This window comes from Salminus brasiliensis, chromosome 22 (genome assembly GCF_030463535.1).
Source record: "Salminus brasiliensis chromosome 22, fSalBra1.hap2, whole genome shotgun sequence".
Classification (NCBI taxonomy): Eukaryota; Metazoa; Chordata; class Actinopteri; order Characiformes; family Bryconidae; genus Salminus; species Salminus brasiliensis.
Genome location: NC_132899.1, coordinates 6366889 through 6390583, shown reverse-complemented (window position 1 = coordinate 6390583; position 23695 = coordinate 6366889). Strand labels below are relative to the sequence as shown.

The 23695-nt window shown below is 38.9% G+C and overlaps 1 protein-coding gene across 1 annotated transcript in view; it reads left to right on the top strand.

Moving 5' to 3' along the window:
• The window catches only part of tcerg1l (transcription elongation regulator 1 like), a 161744-nt gene that overhangs the window by 112413 nt on the left and 25636 nt on the right, over nucleotides 1-23695 (top strand). The window lies entirely within an intron of this gene.

The window sequence follows — 23695 nt, the reverse complement described above, 5'->3', positions numbered from 1 at the left end:
TTTCAAGAACCCCTATAATCACCGTCTACATGAATTAGCTTCAGTAACACATCGCTCCTTGATTTTGCCAGCATATCCCACTGCTTTCCTCACCCTTGGCACATTTTCTCTGTTAGTCGTAGTCGACCCCCACTGCTGCCGCATTCTCCCCCATCACAGTGAGCTCCACCAAGCTGTCAGGGTGAAGGCTAGCACACACTTTCTTCTGAAGTGCATGAATGCTACTGTGTCTTTCCAAACTGCCGCCCACACAACATCGTGGAGTAGTTCTAGTAGCTCGGCAAGCTCGGAGGGGTGCGCTGACTGCCCAACTGCAGCCCACTGCTGTGAGGAGCAGAGCTACTTGGTAGTAAAGGACTGAAAGTTTCTCCCTTATGAATCCGGTCTAATTAGTGGAAGTAAGTGGATGGTTGTGGTGGTTTATACAAATATTCATAACTCCAGCCCACGTGGAATCCGTTGGAGTACACATGACAGAGGCTACTTCAAAGAACTCTGAAAACATTAATACTGATTAGGGCATCATGCTGACTGTATGGATTATGCAAAGTGGTGAGTGGTGGCTTGGTGGTTAGAGCACTGGATAATTGATCACAGGTTTGTGGCTTCAATAGCTGGGTCCACTGAGCGGCCACTGTTGGGTCTTTGAGTAAGGCAGTTAATCCTCTATGTTCCAGGGGACTGTGGAATGGCTGATCCTGTGCTCTGACCATGAGGAATTTCATTGTACGGTTATAAATGACATTGAAGACACATTATTAAAATAAATAAACATTGCAACACTTGAATTACTTGAATAGTGATTGTTAGAAAACCTGTCAGCATAATCAGCATTACCTGAACATTTTGGTTTTATACACTTTAAAACAAAGGTGCTACAACAGATCCTTTGACTGATTCCATTGAAGAACCATTTTTGATTTAATAAAGAACTCTTTTTGCAAACTTTTCTTTTGAAGGTTTCAAGAAGTTGGTGTAAAGTTTCAACACTAACAAAAACACTCACAAATAGTTCTTCCATAGCAATGCTTAAAGAACCCTGTGTAGCACCTTTTAAAAGGCATACATTGTCTTTTGTATCTTTTTACTAACTGTCACTAACTATAACATTGGTCAGAGAGTTGGAAAGCAAAAGTATCTCAGACACAAGAAAGTCTGAACTTTATAGAACTCAACTTACATCAGCAGAGTTCTGCTAAGGGTTCTTAGAGCAATGCCACAGACAAACATCAGCTTTGTTAAGAACCATGTTTGCAAAAGAAAATTATAAGTAAGTAGAACCTCTTCTACATCACTGTCGCTCATTGTTATTTCATAAAAATAAAAAACTTCAGAATTCAGTCAAACCCAGTAAAGGTTCTTCATGGTTTTTCATGGAACCAAAAGAGATTCTTCTACGGCGTCCCTCAAAGAATCCTTTATAGCGCCTGTATCACAGACATACATCGCAGGATACCCTTTTTTGTCTTTGTGATAAACTATGACATACCAGGACATTTGGCCTACTGGAGACTCTTTGGAGGTTAGAAGTGCTTATGACGGTACAACTTTTATTGCAAAAAAGATTAATTTGTGCTAAATTTGAATAGATGCTCAATGTTTGGTGCTACATTGTGCTACATTCAGTCAATGCAATTATAAAGTACATTGATCTGGTCTGTTATCACTACCCTAACCATTTGTTCATTGTGCAAACTCATAGTGCGATGATGACAAAAACTTTCATTCATGATTCATGATTCTAGTGCTAACATCCAGTATTACTTGCAAATAGCCATCAAAACACTCAAAATGCAGAGTCCACAATGTGTTATGTTGCCTAAATGATGGACCACCCCTCTATGCTGTCATATTCCTTTTAGTAAAATGAATTGATCTTAAAAATGATCTTAAATTCAGTGATTTTAAACTAAAAGGCCAGCTTCATCAGGCTAGTAAAGTCTGGCATAATACACATACTACTGTCTGCAGAACAATGGGTCAGCTCTGACTGACCATTGATTTTACTACAGAAAAGCAGAAAATGCCAAGAGATATTATTGTAAGTTCAAAATAGTTAGATCACAGAAGGAAGGTACTTCATAATGAATTATAGTAGATCAGATTTATTAAAAAAAACTTTCATGTAAAACTCATATGAAATACAATACATGACTTTTAGATTGGTTGTCATATGGAATGCTATCTAATAAGAACATTTTAAAGTTCCTTTTTACATTTTTAGGAATTTACAAAGTGAAACCACCATATCTGAAGCATAGTTCAAGGGAAAATGGGCAAATTGCGTACAAGACACTGATAATGAAACTGATAATTAAGAGCTTGCTGGGTCAAAATGTCCCCACTGTGTCTGTAGCTGCAAGGGTTGAATATGATGGTCTGGACTGTGGTATGATAGGAATATAAAAGCAGCTTCAACTACTCATTAATGTGAATCTGAAATGAAAAGAAGGACCTTGATGAACCTAGTCACAGAACTTCAATATAATAAGCCAGCCTATTCAAAAATGTCTTGATAAATCTTCATTAATCATTGTGCTGATAATGTTGGCCATTGTGCCTTCACAATAGCCAGTGATTTCAATAAAAGCTACGGCTATTGAATCTTTTAATGCTTTACGGAATAATGCAGTTTATTTGTTTAAGCACAGCAAGGCTGTCTTATACCCAGTGGTACAAGCAAACACCAAATTAGAATAAAAAGAAAGTTATGGGATATTTTATTCCAATCAAACAAAGATGCTTCAAATTGTTCTTTCTACAGTGGTGTGGATCTGGTGGAGTTTCTTCACATGTCTCGGAGGAAGACCTTTGATGCTAGCCTTCATCCTCCCAGCCCTGGTACACTCTTAAAATAAAGGTGCTATAGGGGATTCTTTAAGCGATGCAATAGACAAACCACTCTTTTCTTAAAGAACCATGTTTACAATAGAGATGTATGGGTATGACCTTTTAAAAGTCTAAAGGACCATGACTTGATGTAAGGGTTCTTCATCAATCTTCATCAAAGGTTCTTTACACTCAAACATCTTTCTTTAGGATTTAGAGTGGAAACACCAAGAGACCAGTAACAGAAGACCTAAGCAAGTGGACAGGAGTGTAGTGGAGAAGCAAGTCAGTATAAAATATAAAGGGGCACCAGGCCATTCAAGACCTTCCATGTCAAAAACAGGACATTTAACTGAATATGAAATGAAATAGGGAGTCAGTGCAACTGTTGGAGAACTGTCTGATTTAAGCTGTATTTGGATGACACTGCAACATGAGCAACATGAATTTTTAACATATTGAAAATTGTTAAGGCTACAATCATCAGACTAGATGTAATGGATGCAGGAATACTTTCAGCATCTTTCATGCTTAGTGAAGGGTGCAGATGGGCAATATAATGGATGTGAATGAAAGCACTTTTAGAGGTTTAAATGATATGGTGGATTCAAAGAGGACACCAAGGTTGCGAGCTACTGAGAAGTCTTTAACAGACACTCCATCTAGGTGAATATTGAAGTCTGGGTATTTGGAACCATTGAAAAGTAGTTCAGTTTTGTCAGTTTGTTTAGTGTTAAGAAATTAGAATTAATCCACATCTTAATGTCCGTAGTAATATTGGGGTGGAAGGGGATGGGATTTGTTAGCTTACTTAATAGGCATCATCAGCATATAAATGAACACCACCAAGGCCATGACTATAGATAATTTGGCAAAGCAAGTTGTAACACCTCGGCAGCAGCCAGCTGTTGGACTTGCTACATGGGTATAATGGGTATTCATAATGGGAATCATCAGATAAATAACAAGGGAAAATTCTAATTTCAAGGTTTGGTTAGAAACACAAGGCTTTGATTCTAGGGACACAAAAATGAAAATGTGGAATTGTCCAATAATGATTCCTTCCAGTATCTAGTTAGATGCAGGTAGGCAAGCTCTTCTGTTGGTTAGGACTTGTTGGTTAGATAAACAGTCACACATCTCCATTTTTGTCTTTTTCTTTTTTTTTTACATTGTCAAAATTTTATAATGAATTAACCAATAAAATAGCTTACAAACTTTTTGACTACATCTGAAAAAAGGTTATTTGATTCTACTGTAAAGTTGCTATTTCAAAGATGCAGGGTTTTATTTAATTGAAACATCTAATAAAAATCTATTACAGACAGCAGAAATGCAGACTGCAAAAAACAGACATTATTAAGCAAGCTTGAGAGGTATGTCACAAGGGTGAATTAAAGTGTAAGCCAGTAGACCTTTATAGAGAGGTGCTCCCTTCAGCTACTCTTTTTGTTCACATGGCAAAAGACTGTTTAAACTGACATGTTTGTGTGAACACCTGGGCATCTGGTTCAGAACCAAAAAAGGTGCTGCTCCCCTGACAAGCAAATATCAATGTTCCACAGAGTTAAGAGAATAGGATAAGAAATAAACTAATGCAAATTCAAAGAATGCATAATAGCTCCATAATGAGTTCATAGTATTCCAGTTGAACAATATCAGGATGCTGTTAGCATACAGATTATGTAAATGACTGAAATATATGCAACTCTGTGCACTGATTACTGGGGAATACATATCCTCATTCCTCAGAAATAAGATGCCATTAGAGTACATGCAGCAGTTCAGACATCTTTAATAGTTCACTTGTCAGTCATTTCCTGCAAACTGGCAGCTGTGTGTGAGCTAAACAGAGCCTGTTTGTTATCCAGAAAATCTGGACAAAAATGGAGAATGAACTGAATGTCGTCATACCTTTTATTCTGTGCTCCCAAGTTTAGATGCTACTCTGTTTAGAGTTACTAAGAAAATATAAATTATTTTACATTTAACATATAAAAAAAATAAAAATACATAACTACAGTAGTGTTAAGGAGTGGTGTAATAGATCACCCAGTCGCCACAGTTCAGCATGCATGAGAACTATGGATTAATCGCCAAAGTTTTACCATAACAGTGATCTAGGGTTTGCTACAGCATTGTGCGAGCACCCTTGGTCACAGGACCCTGCAGTTTCTTGTTCAATCACTAATACAGAAATATGGACCTCATGCAGAGCTGCAGAAACCCTACTGGAAAACAGTTAAACCTGCCTCTATCCAGAAAATTATCTGATCCATGACTCAAAAAACATGATATTTGAGTTAAATGAGTGATCCGTTACACAACTAGTGTGGATTTTTCTGTGTTCAAAACTATAGATTATATATAAGAGTGGACTGGACGACAAGAGTGGTTGAAAAGTGAAGCCACTCATGCCCCCTGGAGGCTGGTTGCAGTACAACCTTTTGTCAATTCTGCAAGCTCCCTGCCACATTAAGTCAAATCAAATCACGTTTATTGTCACGTCACATTACACAGGTGTAAAGGTGACTGAAAAAGAAGATATTTAGATATTTACAGATATTTACAAATTAGAAATACTAAATATTTACACATCGACTTATGCTATACATATGCAGACATTATACATATACTATACATGCTCTCTATTTACAATATTGCACTTTTTACAGTTATGTTATTTGGTAATATTTAAAGGGTTGTGGCCAGCAGTGGACAAGTTGATAGAAAGCTAATACTGACTGAGAGTCTGATATTGTGAATGTGCAGGTATGTCAATACCTGGTAAGACAATACATGGCATATAGATGGGTTTCTATCAGGTGCAATAGCTCATGTTTTAGCCATGCTATTTGATTTACTCCCAATATTCCTTTAGAATTGGGCTCAGATGAGCTCATATAGCACACACACTAAAGGATATTGATAACTTGAGAATAGACATAAATGATTTAAGAATAGTTCAAACAGATTTCCTTGCCTTCCATTTAGATCCTGAATAACAAGCCTTATATTGTATTAAGGCCTTAGGGAGTCTGGGATTTGAAGGGGTTAATCCAAATAACTTGAGTAATAGAAGGCGGGACCTTACTGCCCCAGTACTCACTGAGGTCATGCCATCCACATATAGCCACCATCTGTCTCTCAAGCAGCCTTTTAAAAGTCTCTTTCTCTCTCTCTGCTTCGGCCTCTTGTAGAGAACCTCTCTCCCCCTTCAGAAGAGCCTCTAAAGTCTTTATAACAATAGATTACAGATAATGTCTTCGTCACTCTCCATCAAAATCACCTCTGACATCAAAAGGCCCTCCAGCTCTCTCAACTTTTGCGGCGAGTTAGATGTGCCAATCGACCCCTACAGAAGGTTCTCTAGCTGAGGGTAGCGGAGAGGCAGGCAGGCGCTAAGCCTTTAAGAGCAAATTTGTCCTTTTTTTATCCTCAAAATGTGTCAGAGCCGGGGGAAAATGTCAGGTGCTTAAGTGAACTGCAGGCATGTGTGTGACCTTTCAGCATTGGTGATGTCCTTCTGTCTCTCCACATCCATTCACCCACTTATATAATCATCTCATCTATTACCTGCTGCCGGATGAAGCTTAGCCAGTACCTGTCACTCTGCTTTCCCTGCAACGTGGCTCATGTTAAATCGAAGCGGTTCACCTTGAAAAGAAACTCAGCCTGCCTCATCCTACACACTTTCATCTACACTCTGGACCCAGATTTCTGTAAAGTGTAACATGGCACAGTGTTCAACTGAGCTGGACCTCAGTCTGCGAATTGAGAATGCACTACATGGACAAAAGTATGGGGTCTCACTGTCCAGGGAAGAAAGCTGTCTACTAGATTTTAGAGCTTTGCTGTGAGGATTGGACTGCATTCAGAAACAAGCATGTTAGTGAGGTCAGGATGTTGGATGATCACAACCCCACCTGATCCCCAACTTCCAAACTCATCCTAAAAGTATTGGATGGACCATTTCAGAGAAATCCCACAGTTCCATTGTTCAATGCTGGGGGGCTTTATACCCTCTAGCCCATGCCTGGCACTAGGCATACTATCCAGAGAGCCCTATTCTTTTTGTATTTGCACATTTGTGTCAGCAATGGGTGCAACTTACAATATCGGAATGCATTTATTTGAAGGGGTGTCCACAAACATTTGGACTGCAACTTTAAATAAACATCATGTAAAAGTATCCTCCTCAACAACATTGGTGGGTGATTATCTGTTGCAGTCAAGCTTTCCTTTGTTGTCTTTAATGGATATTGTTGCAGTTTAGATTTATTAATTGTAGTTATTATTTGCATTAAGTGATTCATTCACGATGAATGGACCAATAGAAATGCTCTGAAATAACAATAAATTCATACATTTCCATTCAAAGTTAAGAAGGTTTTTGCCCTCTTATCTTAAATATAGTCAATAGATCATCATTGTCTGAACAAAACCTTTTAAAAACATTTTTATTATGTTTTCTATTCTATTTTACTCTCTAATTTAAAAAAAATGTCTGCTACCTGTTACATAAACTGATCAATAAAAATGCCCCAAAATCTATTTTTTTACTGTATTTGTTTATTTTTCAAAACATCCTAATTAAAAATAAATAATAAAAGCAAATATGTAGTTCCACTGGGAATAAAAAAACATATCTAAAATATTAGTATAACATTTAGCATACATTCATTTATGCTAGTAAAATTAACCATTTTTAATGAATTTATAACTTTATTATTTTTCAAAGTAGAATTAGAAATTAAAAACAAACATTTTCAGAACAAACATTTCAGAGAGCTGTGAAAGAACGACTCAGTGAGGTCTCTGAAAACATGCACTTATTTTTGCAAATGCGGTCATTAAAATAAACTAAATGTATTTGGATTTAATCCATTGTTATTCATTTTTCAGTCATTTATATCAGCAGTTCTTTCTCCAGATGCCCTCTCCTTTTCTTTTTTTGTTTGGCCTACTATTTTAGCTTTAAGCATGTTTTGCCATTGTGCATAGCCTTGGTTTTTGCTAGTGGGATGGGCATATGTAAATATAGGGGTTTTAAATACAATGAATCAAGACTATTACACTTCTTTTTTTTTACAGCTCTGTTTTTGAACTTTCATGTACCAAACTCTGTGCAACTGTGCCAGTGTTGACTTTCCATCAGTGTTAGGGTTAGGTGTAAAAGCAGATGAAAGCAAGGATGAAAATTAGGTGTTAGGTTAAAGCTAGTATATGATTTAGTCTAGCATTAGGCAGTTAAATTAAAAAGCAAATTGTTAAATTAAAAGCGAATTAAGACCATTTTAGAGGAGATAATTTTAATTAATTTAATAAGACATGAAACAAGATGATCTTCTGGTGACACAAATGATAATCATTAATAAACTTGAGTGACCTAATAAACATGGTCACCCATTCATCCAGCCCGACCTGCTAGAAGTCTTCCCACTGGGGTCCCCTCTACCTGCGTCAGACCAGCTGCCACCTTCCAGTCCGACCAGCAGTATAGGTGGTTTGGTGACCTTTTGTCAAAAAGCTGCTTTGTTAAAATAACAGTTGCTATACAAAACACTATACAAATAAATTTGATTTGATTTGATTAAATTTGACCTCTTCACTAAAGCCTGAGATGCTGTTCAAGTCCTTGGAACCTGAAGATTTGGATTTCTGGTGTAGCTCACTGTTGAGGAGAAGGCTCATGGCGTGTGTTAACTGTTCATTCTTGTGGTAAGGATAAGCTAATCTGAAACTTTGATCCTGACTTTGCATTATTTAGCAACTTGGTTATCACATCCCCTTTTGCTTGCATGCCTCAGAAAAGCAGAGTGTCCCTCATATCCCTCATATCTCTGGAGCTGGTTAATGGGCTGATCTTATCATGCTGAGGACATGCTGATCATTCAGGATTTATGAGAGAAATGCCCGCAAGGCTGACACCACCCATCCCGCCTGCTCTGCTCTGCTCTGCCGTCTGCTCTGCTGTGTAGAAGCTCTGCAGATACAATACAGACACTTAGAAAACAATAACACAGAGTCTTTGCATAATTAATGAAATGGCCGTTAATGAGATTCGCTCATAGATATCAATACAAGCTGTCTGCTCATGCATTTAAGTAGAGGCTGTGAGTATGTGTGTGTGTGTGTGTGTGTGTGTGTGTGTGTGTGTGTGTGTTTGAACTCCCATTTGAACAGATGTATGTCATCAATTCATGCATCATTAAGCATTTTAATGAAAACATCTCTGCTCCTTGTTGCTTCGGCGTTAATCAGTGTGAGATACCTTTGGTCAACTGCCTGCTGGTAATTGACAGCACACAGTGTGATTGCAAGACTTGCTGATGGTAAGAATGTGTGTGCATGTCCCATTCTGTGTGTGCATGGGTGTCGGTGTGCCCTAGTCAGTATATCAGTGCAGTAATGTAAAGCCATTAGCTGCATGGCTATAGGCATGGGTTAAACCTGAAGTCTACAATTAATGTGTGTCATTAATTCAGTGTATCAAATATGGTAAAAATGCAGAAATGCATTTGTTTGTAAAGAAAACGTTTGAGCATGTGGGTCAGTGTAAAAGTCAGAACTCAGTGTTCCACTTCTGATGCTTCTGTCTAGTAAACTGACCTGCACACTGTATCACTGAGCATAAATCATTTGCTAAAATATGCCAGATATTTATATATGTGGGCTTTTCCTGGCATCCAGTGGTCAGTACCCACCAAAACCGATCCAAAAAAGGACAACCAGTGAACTAGCTACAGGATCATTGGCACCCACATCTCACTGATGCAGTCCATAGAGGCCCCACTTCACAACTTTCAGAACATCAAGGGTATACTGCTAAGGTCTTTGTGCCAGACACCACAGGAAGCCTTAAGAGGTCTTGTGGAGTTCATGCCTCTAATGCTCAGATCTGTTGTGGTGGCACAAGGGTGGCTACTCTGTATTAGGCAGGTTGTGCTTATGTTATGGCTGATCTGTGTATGTATATATGTAGATAAGGTCTCAGATCACGCAAATGTTATTAGCAAATCAGACCTGAGGCACATCCGTAATCGTAATCAGGAACTGTCAGCTGAGTCACCTTTCCAAGCTTTAGAAGTTCTCCAACACTTTAAACCTTGTGCTAACACTCTGTAATCTGCTGAAAGGGGGAGCTGAAAATAGGATGGGTTCTACAATAGGATGATCCAAAACCTCACCATTTACTCACATGTCCTTGACCTAAACATCATAGAAAAGTTGGGAATACACAAAGGGTTCTTTGGGTGATGCTGTATAGGAACCCTATACAAAAGTCGTTTACCAATTTAACCCCTTAAAGCCTTCGGCAGGCCAAATGCATTAGTACAAACTTCTATCGCCAAAGAATAGGCCCACCAGTTTGTACAGAAGTCCCTGTAGTTACTGAATAATATAAGATAGTATGTAATAAGCCTCTCTGCATTAAAGGATTAAAGGTTAATCAAATCAAATCGAGGGGAACATTAATTACCAAAAGCTAAACTAAACAGTTAAGTTTTCAGCCTAGATTTAAAGATTGAGACCGTTAAGATTGAGTCCCAAACATTATCTGGAAGGTTATTATTATCCAGTTGGGGGGCTTTATAAGAAAAGGCTCTTCCCCCTGCGAATAAGACGAAGCCAGCACTCTGTAATCTAAGTAATCATGATGGTTCATAATATGTAATAAGATCTCGCAGCAAGAACATGTAGGGCTTTATATGTTAATAAAAGAAATTTTATAAATCAATATGGAATTTAACTGGGAGCCAATGAAATGCTGATAGAACTGGACTGATATGGTTAAATTTGCTAGTTTTAGTAAGGGGCATTTTGAACCAGCTGAAGTTTATTGAGGTTCCTGCTGGAACACCCTGACAATAGTGAATTACAGTAATCTAGTCTTGAGGTAATAAAAGTATGTGCGAGCTGTAGAGATAAGGAGTTTCTTAGTTTGGCAATGTTCCTAAGCTGCATAAAGGCTGTCCTACTAATATTAACTATATGTTGCTCAAATGATCGATCTGAATTGAATATGACGCCAAGATTTTTATCTGCTGTACCAGGAATAATGGAAAAATCAGCCAAGTCTAACATTAAGTCTCATAGTTTATTCCTAGTGTCTTTTGGACCTAAATGGAGAACCTTGGTTTTGTTATTGTTAAGAAGAAGGAAGTTATGTGACATCCAGAGCTTCATCCTTTACACAGTCCTCAATTTTCTTTAATCTACTCACACATCTCTATTACACTGGGCAGTATATCAGTGCGGTAATGTAAAGCCAGTCACTGTAGTGGCTATAGGCGTGGGTTAAACCTGAAGTCTACAATTAATGGGTTATTTAACAATTATTTGATTATGACTTGAGCATGTATAAATTGCAGTCATGCAAAAAACCTTGTTTCTCCAGTATTGACATTTTTCAGCTTTTCACCTCATGTAAACCTTTTTTTAAGTAAATATATATATATATATATATATATATATATATATATATATATATATATATATATATAAATGCATTTGTTTGTAAAGAAAACGTTTGAGCATGTGTAAAAGTCAGAGCTCAGTGTTTCACTGCTGATGCGGTTAGAGCGCCGGGCTATTGATAACAGGGTTGTGGGTTCGATTCGGGGCTCGGCAAACTGCAACTGTTGGGCCCTTGAGCAAGGCACTTTACCCTGTCTGCTCCCCGGGCGCTGGAGTTGGCTGCCCACCGCTCTGGGTGTGTGTGTACTTACTGCCCCTAGTTCACTAGTGTGTGTGTTCACTACCACAGATGGGTTAAATGTGCTGTATATAGTACAGTGTCAAATACGTGCACTTTACAAACATGGTTGTTTCTAGAACCCAAGATGATTTTTTTTTTACATAAAAAGACATGCCTGTTGAAAGCTTTTTTAAAACAGTATGTATTTTAAATGAAATTATCATGACTATAGTGGGAAAGAGGTGGACATTTTCCTAATTTATGGCCTGAACTAAAGGCCTAGCTCTAATAGCTTAGCTTGTGTGCCCTACCTTGTATATTTTCCAAGTATGTTCATCTGTTTATACATGTGGGAAAGTGCCCCCCCTCCTTTCCCCTATGTGTTCACGAGTGCATTCATCCAAGTGCATGAGTGTGTTCGTGATTCCCTCTGCATACATGTTGTGTTTGTGTGGCAGTGGATGATGGCAGTATAATTGTGTTTTGAGCAGCGTCTCTTTGCTCTCCCGAGTGAAAGGTTCGCTTCATCTCTGTAAACAATGAAACCTGCAGCAAGCCTTTATTCCAGCGGAGAAAACACACAGAGGAGCCGGAACAGTCGGCCACAAATCACTCTCTTTATCAGACTCTCTAACAGCATTATTGATGTTGTTCAGCCACACCAGTATGATAATACTTCGTCCACCCCCCTCAGAGTGTGTGTGCTGCAGTTGTGACTACACTTTGCAAGATGCTGGAAAAATCACAAAGAAGGACTGTCTTGAATTCACACAGCTTGTGGTGTTGGGGAGTCTGATCCAAGGATTGTTAAGAGCCCATATCCAACATTTTTGTGGTATTTTGATTCCAGTTTTTATGTATTTATTTATTTTTTAATGTATCAAATATAATCGTTCTCTTCACTGGCTTCCTGTAGCTGCTGCCCGCATCAGATTCAAAACCCTGACGCTGGCCTAGAACGGCCAAGCCCCTCCATACTTGATGGCAATGGTCAAAAGCCGATCCGCACCTAGAGCCCTTTCAGCTTCGAGTACGGCTCGGCTCGACCCGCCATCCCTCAAAATCCGCAGAAGACGAGCGTCCAGGCTTTTTTCTGTCCTGGCACCGAAGTGGTGGAACGAACTTCCCCTGGGTGTCCGAACAGCAGAGTCCAACGTTCACTGTCTTTAAACGCAGACTGAAGACCCACCTCTTCAAAGAATACTTGGGCGAATAGCAGAGTGCTATGGTCACCTTATTGTCTTGTGCTTAGTAATGTCTAAACTTAATGGTATCTTTGAACTATTAGTCTATTCTAACTAGCTGAGGTTTTTCTTGGGTAAATAGCTGTCACACATAAACCTTGTATCTCCATTTCTGATGCTTTTCTTTTTTTAACATAACGTAAAACTGGCAGTTGTTCCAAACAACACATCCATACAAATTGAATCTTTTTACATTGACTTCCATTAAAAGTTAAGAAGGCCTTTTTTTAGGTTTTTGTCCAACAGCAAATTGGTATTTGTATAAAACTACTAACGTCATTCATCTCTTAGAATCAATCAGTTTTTAGTACATAAGTGTTCCAATATTATTGATGAAAGTACAGAAATATAAGCCTCTCTTGCTTTATGAAGAGCAAACAAATTATGTCTTTTATCTTTTGCCACATTAACCTCCTATAACTCTCCAAGGCTGATTACACACTCAGGTGGATTACTCAGCAACTACAGGGACTTCTGTACATACTGGTGGGGCTATCCTTTGGTAATAGAAGTTAAGGGGCTTGTTAAGAGGTTAATAGCTAGACAAATTCAGGTTACAAGGAAGAACTGCAATTCCTAAACTTTTGCACAATGAATTAAGGATATGATGAATTTTATTCAGCTGGAGAATATTAGGTACGCTTAGGGGGTCAGCAGAAAGATTTACATCAATATGGCAATCTTTTCTTAGTCATGCTGAAGCTTTAAGCTCAGCTAGTTTTACGCTTGAGTAGATTTGTTGGTTTATGGCTCTGTACTCTCTTCCATACAGATCACTGTGTGTGTAATTTCTGTGTAATTAGTCTTGGGAACAAATTCCTGGAGGAACTTCAGCATGTCTTATTGCTGTCGTCCTTCCTGCACTGTCATGCATTTTAATAATAGCTATAACAGGATATGGTTTTAGGTCCCAGTCGTTACTGTTTTGTCATTGTGTGTGTGTTTGTGTTATATATATATATAACACAATTAATTTGTTTGTTGTTTTGTTTTTTACTGTAGTTATTGACCTATGCAGTATATCATTTTGGTTTGTACTTGTTATTATCTAGGGGGTGAATAGCAGGGCAAATGTCTTTGTAGCAGTTGTTACAGTCAACAAATTGACAAATAATAATAATAATAATAATAATAATAATAATAATAAAGAATGAAATTGTAATTTCATTTTAATTGTTTTAATTGTAATTATGTGAGTGACCTCTGTTCTGGTTGGCTGCAGATCAAATTGTGCTAAATAGTTGGTCCACAATGTCTTACAGTATTATATGAAAATTTAATACACATACATTTTGTCCCACAGTTCAAAGTTTCAAAGCATTTCATTCACTCTTCAGTCGACACAGTCCATGTGTGCGAATTATGGTGCTGTATAGACACCTCATAAATCAGATATGTAAATGATAAAAAAACAATTCATCCTACCACAGTTTAGCTCCGTCCACTCAAACTGCAGTTCTCAGGAGGGTTTTAGCTGTGAGATTTTTAGAATGAGGTACAATACAGGGCAGCCAATCAGGACAGAGCTAGTGTATACACTTCCCCACAGTTGCCAGGCTGTTGCTACATGATCAACAGGGTGGACATTTGTTTTTGTTAAGTTGCTACTATGGTTTTGCTTTGTGACTACTGTGGTGTTCCAAGTGGTTTATATGGTGTTCCTAGCTGGATGCTGTGGTCTTGCTAAGTGGATTGCTATGGTGGTCCCTATGTGGAATTCCAGGTGATTTTATGTGGTGTTGCATACTGACTGATATGATGTTACCAAGTAGTTGCTGGGAGGTTGCTATGGTGTTGATAAGTGCAACATTATTGCTATGGCATCCCAGATGGCCCTATGTGATTTCTATGACATTGCTAGCTGGTTGCTATGATGTTGCAAAGTGCTTCGGAGGAGGTTGTTATGGTGTCAATAGGTGGTTGATGTGGTGTTGCTGAATGATTTCTATGGTATTCCAGGTGTTCTGTAAGATGTTGCTAGCTGATTGATATGGTGTTCTTAAGTGCTTCCTAGGAAGTGTTATAGTGTTGATAGGTAGTTGTTATGGTATCTCGCTAAGTGCTTGCTAGGAAGTGTTATAGTGTTGATAGGTGGTTGCTATGGTATCTCAGGTGGTGTGCTGTGGTGTTGCTAAGTGGTTGCGCAGGTGTTGAAGGTTGAGATGGTGTTTCTAAGAAGTTGCTTTGCTCAACCATAATTGATCATACAGCTGCTAACAATGTTAAAGAGTTGAAACACCACAGTTAAACAAGACTTTGGGCAGTTATGTAATGTAATAAAGCAGAGTGAGTGATTTGTGGCGGTTTACCTGAGAAGCAATTATTCTGAGACCGGGACGACGAAGCTACAGGCAATTACCGTTAGCTCTGTCTTTGGAAGCATATGGCAGGAACACTTTAAGTGAAAAACATGGACAGTATTCCTTGTTCTCATCACACAACTCTACAGGCCTGTCAAAACACAGTGAACATGAGCTAAAGTTAAATTCACCTGATGATCGAAATAAATTGGAGAAAATAAGTGTTTTCATGCCACACCACCACGCTCCACTGATGCCTTTTGGTCTTCGTTTTTAATTTTTTTTTTCATTGTCTTAATTGTTTTCTTGTCACTGGTTATGATGCTGTCATGTGTGACGGAGCCGCAGGGAATACAGCAGCTGAAGAAGCTCATACTGGATGATGTGTACTGTGTAACTTTGACAGGGAGGCCGCCAGCAAAGGCCACCCAGTTAATTAACATGATGTTTTATAATAATAGCAGTGATTTGCAAGTAATATATCTTCCATTGTTAGTAAACACCCCCTATACCCCCCCCCCCCCACACACACACACATATGCCTGGGACTCATATTGTAGACTGTGTATTGTCTGACACTATGTGTCACTCAGTCTTTTATAACTTGACTAACAGTCTCTTATAGGAGAAAGATTGATGGATTTTTCATGTCATGCCAAGTCAAGTTTATTTATATAGTGCTTTTGTCCCAAAGCAGTTTCACAGAGAGCCGGGACTGAGCCTCTATTTAGGGAACCAGAAACAACAGTAGCAGGGTAAACCTGAGAGAAACCAAGACTCAGAAGGAGAACCTGTTCTATCCTGGTCAAAATTGGATATTTAAACAAACCACCAGTTGGTGCTTTGGAAACCAGTCGCTTCCAGGCAGTTGTTGCTATGCGGTCACAAGAGTGAAAGTAGATGTTTTTGCCAGATGTTGCTAGTTATTCGTTAGGTGGTTGCTATGGTATTAGCTAAGTGTTTGAAATGGTATCACAAGTGCTGCTAAATGGATGCTAGATGGGGGTAATAGGCTTACTCGGTTCTTGCTGTGGTGTTGCCAGTTGGATGCTAGACAGTTGCTGTGGTGTATGAGGAGGTTATAAGGATGTTGCTATATTCTGTTGGGTTTTGTTGTAGCAGGGTGATACTAGTGTATCTGTCTCATCTGGACATGGGAAAGGTGCACAAAATGTCCCACAAAATGTGTAAAAAATCTGTTGGTGAGCGGAAATCTTAGGTCTCATCAAAAAGCTGTCGGCAATCAGATCGAACAAGCTGGAGTTGGAGCAGTGTTGAAATCTCAAATATATATATATATATATATATATATATATATATATATATATAAAATTGTAATTATAAAACTTTAAATAACTACACAGATCTAACTGCTAAAAGCCTGATATAAATGCTAGAAGTCTTACCAGGGGAATGAAGATTAGATCTATGATTGTTAATCATGTTAATATGAATCTGTTAAAAAAACCCAGTCTAATTACTCAATATACGCAGCATCTCCAAATATGTGCATTCAGCTACATTAAGCTGCACACATTGCGGACACAGATGTACAAATTGTTATAGGGTGCACACATTGTTATAGGGTGGGAGGGTGGTGGACCAAAGTGCAGTCAGGCCCTCATACCATCCTCATGGAGTCGGTTTCTAACCGTTTGTGCAGACACATGCACATTTGTGGCCTACTGGAGGTAATTTTGCTCAGTGCTCCTCCTGTTCCTCCTTGCACAAAGGCGGAGGTTGCGGTCCTGCTGCTGGGTTGTTGCCCTCCTACGGCCTCCTCCACGTCTCCTGGTGTACTGGCCTGTCTCCTGGTAGCACCTCCAGCCTCTGGACACTACGCTGACAGACACAGCAAACCTTCTTGCCACAGCTCGCATTGATGTGCCATCCTGGATGAGCTGCACTACCTGAGCCACTTGTGTGTCCGTTTCATGCTACCACGAGTGTAAAAGCACCACCAACATTCAAAAGTTATCAAAACATCAGCCAGAAAGCATAGGTACTGAGAAGTGGTCTGTGGTCCCCACCTGCAGAAGCACTCCTTTATTGAGTGTGTCTTGCTAATTGCCAACAATTTCCACCTGTTGTCTATTCCATTTGCACAACAGCATGTGAAATTGATTGTCAATCAGTGTTGCTTCCTAAGTGGACGGTTTGATTTCACAGAAGTTTGATTTACTTGGAGTTATATTGTGTTGTTTAAGTGTTCCCTTTATTTTCTGAGCAGTGTATATTTATATTATATTAAAAAAGGCAGGAACAGCGAACAATAGAGATGCCAAAATGGCATGCTCAAACAAAGGAGGATAGTAGTGCAGAGAAACGATATCCAACGCTAAACAAGCTTCACTCTTGAAGGGGAAACACAGAGTTTACTGAAGTAAAGATTATGAATTAAGCTCCTTTTAGTTCTGCTCACACTTGTCTCTAATATTGGCTTTCAGTTTAGGTAACAGCGTAACGTTCCTGCTTAACTTCAGACTTCAGATCTTTTGTTTTCTCCTCTCTGTGTCAGTTTTCAAATCCTCTCTCCTCCATGTTTTGGTGTTTGTTTGTTTGCTTGTTTGTTGGTTGGTTTGTCAGTCACAGTATCTCTTTGTTTCGTTTTCACTTCACTTTTACACCACGTTTGACTAAATCACTGTGTCGGTTGTCTCTCTACAAAGAGTCCACAATGGGTGACTGTTTGGAGTGAGCTTTTTTACAGAGCTCAGCAGGTGTAAGCAGAGATCAGCTGATTAAATCTGGGCTTCTGGGAAATGGAGTTTTGGGAGCTGCTCTCTGCCAACCCCTTGTAGACACTGCTTGTCTAGTCTCTGTAGAGAAGTACTGGCAACAGAATAACACTCTCTGGAGCAGATTATTCTCTACACCTTTGGCACCATGCTGCCTAATGCCAGATGTGGGCTAGAGGGGTATAAAGCCCCCCAGCTTTGAGCTGTGGAGCAGTGGAAGAGCTGTGTTCTCTGGAATGATGGAATATGCCTTATCTAATACATTTTGTTGATGAATTGGGGAGGTGGGGATGATGAGGTGGGGTGGTGATCCTTATTCAACATCCTGACCTCACTAGCTCTTGTCGCTGCATGCAATCCAATCCTCACAGCAATGCTTCACAATCTAGTAAGATGTCTTCCCTGGACAGTAGAGGCAGTTACTCCAACAATAGCAGGATAAACTCTTTTTTTAATACCCTTAGTTTTGGAAGAAACAATGAATGAACAGGTGACCCAATACTTTTGTAAGAGTCCATGGGATCAGCCAGAGGGTGAACAACACATGTAGGTGACTCTATGGCAGTTTATCATTACAGTATAATTTACAGTATTACTTTATTTATCATTAATCATATGTTTACTCTTTAGCTACTATGAGCTAAAACATGAGCTATTTGGTAGCAGTTCTTTAGGTTTAAGGGCTTAATTAGAGCAGATGTTTCTGTAGCCATGTTCTGTCTGTGTGAATGAGTTCCAGGATCGACTGATGATTCATATTTCAGCACTGAACTGGCTTATTTTCAGCTGCAGATCTCACCCTCTTCCTCTTCACATCACTCACTCAGTCACACTCTGACGTCCCACCTCTGCTTCCCTCCTCTTCCTCCTCCTTCCTCTCTGTCTCTTTACTATTGGATCTTTGGATCTATTAATATTCAAAACGCAGAGTATCTTTGTCTCGAAATTGGACTCTCTCTTTTTATCCACCTTACTCTCTCACTCTCTCTTCTTGTACCTTTTCATCTCTCTCTCTCTCTCTCTCTCTCTCTCTCTCTCTCATTCTATTTACCTTTCTTTAACCTACACACTTTTTATATACCTCTCTCCTCTCTGTCTACACCCCCTCTCTTTGTCTACATCTCTCTCTCTCTCTCACTTTTTATCTATCTCACTCTCTCTCCTACTTACCTTTTATGTCTCTCTCTCTTTCTCTTTATCCACCTCGCTCTCTCACTCACACTTCTTATACCTCTTTTTGTTTCTCTCTCTCTATCTACCTAGCTCTCTTTCTCTCTTTATCTACCTAGCTCTCTCTCTCTCTCTCTCTCTCTCTCTCTCTCTCTCTCTCTCTCTCTCTTTATCTACATATCTCTCTCTCTCTCTCTCTCTCCCTCTCTCTCTCTACCTAGCTCTCTCACTGTCACCTTTATCTCTCTCTCTCTCTCTCTCTCTCTCTCTCTCTCTCTCTCTCTGTCTGTCATTTTTATCTCTCACTCTCTCTCCCACACATTTTTAAATCTTTTTTGTTTCTCTCTCTCTCTCTCTCTCTCTCTCTCTCTGTCTCTACCTAGCTCTCTCACTGTCACCTTTATCTCTCTCTCTCTCCCACACACTTTTTTATCTTTTTTGTTTCTCTCTCTTGTTCTTGCGCTCTCCTTACCTATTTCTCTCTCTCTCTATTATTCTATCTGCCTTTTTCTAACCTACACAGTTTTTATATATGCCTCTCTCCCCCTCTTTCTCTTTATCTACACCCCCCTCTCTCTCTCTCCTCTATCTAACTCTCTCTCCTACTCACCTTCTATCTTTCTCTCTTTCTCTTTTTCTCTCTCTTTATCTACCTCGCTCTCTCACTCACACCCTTATATCTCTTTCTCTATCTCTCTCTACTGATCTTTCTCTTTTCCTCATTTAACTTTCCTCCCAAATCTCTGTCAGGTTTTGTCCACGTCCACACACACACACACACACACACACACACACACACACTAATGCTCTGTTATGCTTTAAGAAGCCGCTGCTGGTTGTTATCTGTGCTGAAATGGACGATTATTTTGATGGGTCTCATCTGAGCAGTTTGGGCTTGTTTTCATTTTTTTTTTAATGGCCCCATAAAAGCTTCCAGCTTTTGGAAAAACAAATGTGTCGATAACTGCCGGCGAAGTAACACAGATATTGCCCATTATTACTGAGTGTCCGAGCTGCGTTTTCCCCTTGCCTTTCTCCCTGCACGCATTGCTTCCTACATCACATTGAATTACACTGAGAGGAATCGGCCTGATGGAATCCAGACCCGACTGTTAACTTGAAAAGTAAAACAAATGCACTGCAAATTTGAATTCTGTTTCCAATTTGAAGCTTGTTTTCTCTGCCGGTGAAAATGGCAGATTCATATTCAGCTTGACACTCAGACAATACCCAGCCTACGGCTAAAGTCAAACGTAATTAACCTTTCCAAACAAGGCTTGGTTATCCAGCAGCATTCAGACAGGTGGAGGGAAATAAAAGGTTGAATCTTGCCCAGTTGAAGAGAACGGATTGTAAACAACGTCCATCCCATTCAAATGTTAATCTGTGAGGCTTTCATTCATCATTGTGAAATTACTAACTGTGGGTGGTATAAAGAGTATTTCTGGGCATTTAAAAAGTAGTTTTTACCACACAAACATTAAAGTCACAATATGCTATACTTTTTTACAGTAGTGGAGAGTAAAGGAGTAAACAGGTACATCACAACTGTACGTTATAACTGTTATACGTCATAACTGTAATCATGTCTTTTCACTTTTTGTTAAAATGTATTAAAATTGTAAATAATAGAACTACAAAATATAGAATTTCAGTACTTTTACTGTAGTGAGTACTTTGCATTTGAACCCAAACAGTTCATATATGCACTAATCAGGCTTAGGTGAAATAAAAAACATTGATTATCTGTATTATATGGTAATCTACAGTGGCTTCTGTCAAGGAATGGATGCATTAGGCAGCAAGTAAACAGTCAGCTGTTGAGGATGATGTGTTAAAGGCAGGAAAATTGGACAAGAATAAAGAATCTGAGCCACTTTGACAAGGGCTCAATTGTGATGGCTAGATGACTGGGTCAAAATATCAGGCAGGTCTTTTTCAGGTTTTTTTTCAGTGCTCCAAAAAAGGGCTACTGGTGAACTGCTGACAGGGTCATGTGGACCTAAGGCTCATTGATGCAATCCACCAAGGCCTCACCTCACAACTTACAGGATTTAAAGGATCTGCTGCTAATGACTTGGTGCCAAATCTAACAGAACACCTTCAGAGGTCTTGTAGAGTCCACGCCTTGAATGCTTAGATCTGTTGTGGAGGCACAGAGGGGACTATGCGCCAATGTTTTTCCCCCAAAAAAGAATATAAGACAGCTAAGTTGGGCAAGAGTGTATACTCCAAACTTTTTTTATGTACCTTAGAGTTGTTAATGGTCAGATTGTGAAGGGAAGTTTTTAATAGTTGTCTTGACCAATACTGTACAACTTAGCGCCCCCTTTTGGGAAGCGTCTTTGCAGTTAGGGTTTTTTTTTTTAGGAGATTGTTGGCCACTGTTGCACTTCTCTTTTAAGAACTCCCCAGAGATTTGTGATAATATGTAGGTTGAGATTTTTTTTTCACATGTGTGATGCTTGCTTCCAGAATAGGCTGGTATTTAACTGAATCCACTTTTCACTGTACCAGGGAAATGTTCCTTGTGCCACTGACTGCAACAATCTATCCAAAAACATTTACTAGTACTCGACAGATGCTTAGAGGATCACTTGGCTTTTTATAATGCAGACTCTGAACAGACCTCCTTAGCCCCACAACGCAGAACGGCTTATCACACACTAGGTTGTATTACTCAGTAACTGCAGGGACCTCTGTACAAAGTGTTGGGGCTAATCTTTGGTGACCGAAGTTTGTAATAAAAGATCAAAAATAATAAAGTAATATTGCTTAAAATGCTGAAAACATTGATTTATCTTATTTTTTTTTTTTTACATGTTTGCAGGCCATATAATGGATCTGAAATTTACAAAGGCTTTAGATATTCATGCAAACTACATATAGGACCACTTATCTTATTTTTTATTTTTTTTTAGTTTTCCTCAAGTATATTTATGAGGAAATTTATCTATTTATACCCTCATATGTTTAAGTCACTTAATTTCCTTTAGTTCTGCGTTTGATTTCAGTATATTATTGGTGGAAGCATCTGTGTAGCTTTTTGTGATTGGTCACACTCTACTTTCGAGGTATATGCTGTCCTGATGGATTTCGAGGTGATGGATGTATTAAGATGCTGTAGTTCTAGAAGTTGTTCAGACCTTGAATAGAAGTACAAAGGTAGCATTCCACACCCCCTTTGTCTATTGGTCTGTAGAGGTGGAATTATACTCCAGCTCAGAAAATGAAATTTGGGAAACAATAACATAGAAATTCAATGCCAAAGGTGTCACTAGACACACTGCAGTGAAGGTCTCATAGCAGAAATAGTGTTATTATCTTCCTGAATGTTCTTTCAGCCTGTCTGCAAGGCCTCCATCTAGTCTGGGTGTCTGCTGCCTTTGTTGGAGGAAGTCTCCCAACATCCTTATGAGACACTATTTACTTGTTATTCTGAGGAGGTGAATAAGCCTACAGTATATGTCTGAATTGTTGTGGACATCCCTTCTAATGAATGTATTCAGCTGCTTTAAGCTGTTGGAAGTTTTTTTTGGGAGGAGTAGTGGTGATCATCTAACATCCTGTTACAGAATGCAAATCAAATCCTCACAGCAAGGCTCCAAAATCTAGTAGAAAGCCTCCCTTGGACATTACAGAGACAGTTACTCCCAAAAAGCAAAATAAACTCAGAATAAACAATAAAAAAGAGCAAGTGTCCCAATTCTTTTGTCCATATAGTAGATACAGATATATAACTTTAGATACAGATTTTTAAAACAATGTAATGTTGTATGGAATATGTGAAAATGTTAAATTGATCTTATAATATTACAACTCAATAATGAGAATATAAGATTATTTATAACAGTTCTTTAAAATTCCTGCTGGGCCAACTTTATATTCTTTTTGCCTGGTCATAAATCTGTAATTATACAGCTATCAGAGATACTTAATATAACTATTAGTAGTACAGCTTGTGCAAATACACAAGTGTATCAACTTCAGTTTAACCCTGTGTAATTACACAAGTGTACCTCTATTATGTGGTTATACATGTGTAATAAGATGAGAGGAACTGTATTTATCATGTTATAGCTATAGAGATGTCCTTGTCTAGTTGCATGAGTCAAAACTGAATGTGTTCTTACACAGTTCTACTGTAATGCATCTATAACCTTGAACAGAGCCCCAGCAGTTACTACACAGTTAACTACACAGTTATTACTGACACTTAATATAGGGTGGGTCCTTCTTGTTATGATACATATTTTTATAAATGCTAAAGTTGTGCCTACTGCTTAATTTCGGGCACAGCTGTCCAGCAGCATTCTGTTGTCCATTTTCAGATTTCCATTCTGAGGCTACATCAGGCTAGAAACTTGCCCAAATATTGGTAGATTTAATGGAATATATACTTTGCTGCACTTCAACCCCCCCCCCCCCTTTAAACAAGTATGTGGTAGGAAATATAATTTGCAAATTTAGTCTCGTACAGAAGTGTTATAACACAGCACAAGAGGCTGAATACAGCTGGACCTAAGTGATTAAGTAGCCCAAAAAAAATCCCACATGATGATATCTGAGATTCTAAGAGGTTCCTAAGAAACATCACAGAATAACCTAGAGGTTTGAAGTAACCTTCGTAATGCATCGCACATGAATTTTTCCTTGGAATTATTGCTTACCTACAGCATTTTATTTGGCCCCTGTGTGCAGCAGCTTCCATCC